Source organism: Etheostoma spectabile, unplaced genomic scaffold (assembly GCF_008692095.1).
Source record: "Etheostoma spectabile isolate EspeVRDwgs_2016 unplaced genomic scaffold, UIUC_Espe_1.0 scaffold342, whole genome shotgun sequence".
Lineage (NCBI taxonomy): Eukaryota > Metazoa > Chordata > Actinopteri > Perciformes > Percidae > Etheostoma > Etheostoma spectabile.
This window is the reverse complement of record NW_022605589.1, coordinates 18808-19520: the sequence shown is the minus strand read 5'-3', so window position 1 is coordinate 19520 and position 713 is coordinate 18808. Positions and strand designations below refer to the sequence as shown.

At 46.0% G+C, this 713-nt stretch overlaps 1 protein-coding gene across 1 annotated transcript in view; it reads right to left on the bottom strand.

The window, feature by feature from the left end:
* LOC116686293 (ATP-binding cassette sub-family A member 2) overlaps positions 1–713 on the bottom strand; it is an 18418-nt gene that overhangs the window by 6530 nt on the left and 11175 nt on the right. The window lies entirely within an intron of this gene.

Below are 713 nucleotides of genomic sequence, written 5' to 3'. Positions count from 1 at the left end.
AGGTGCTGAAAGCATTCTTTAGAAATGTTGGCCCATATTGATAGGATAGCCTCTTGCAATTAATGGTGATTTGTGGGATGCACATCCAGGGCACGAAGCTCCCGTTCCACCGCATCCCAAAGATGCTCTATTGGGTTGAGATCTGGTGACTGTGGGGGCCATTTTAGTACAGTGAACTCATTGTCATGTTCAAGAAACCAATTTGAAATGATTCGAGCTTTGTAACATGGTGCATTATCCTGCTGGAAGTAGCCATCAGAGGATGGGTACATGGTGGCCATAAAGGGATTGACATGGTCAGAAACAATGCTCAGGTAGGCCGTGGTATTTAAACAATGCCCAGTTGGCACTAAGGGGCCTAAAGTGTGCCAAGAAAACATCCCCCACACCATTACACCACCACCACCAGCCTGCACAGTGGTAACAAGGCATGATGGATCCATGTTCTCATTCTGTTTACGCCAAATTCTGACTGTACCATCTGAATGTCTCAATTGAAATCGAGACTCATCAGACCAGGCAACATTTTTCCAGTCTTCAACTGTCCAATTTTGGTGAGCTCTTCCAAATTGTAGCCTCTTTTTCCTATTTGTAGTGGAGATGAGTGGTACCCGGTGGGGTCTTCTGCTAGCCCATCTGCCTGAAGGTTGTGCGTGTTGTGGCTTCACAAATCCTTTGCTACATACCTCGGTTGTAACGAGTGGTTATTTCAG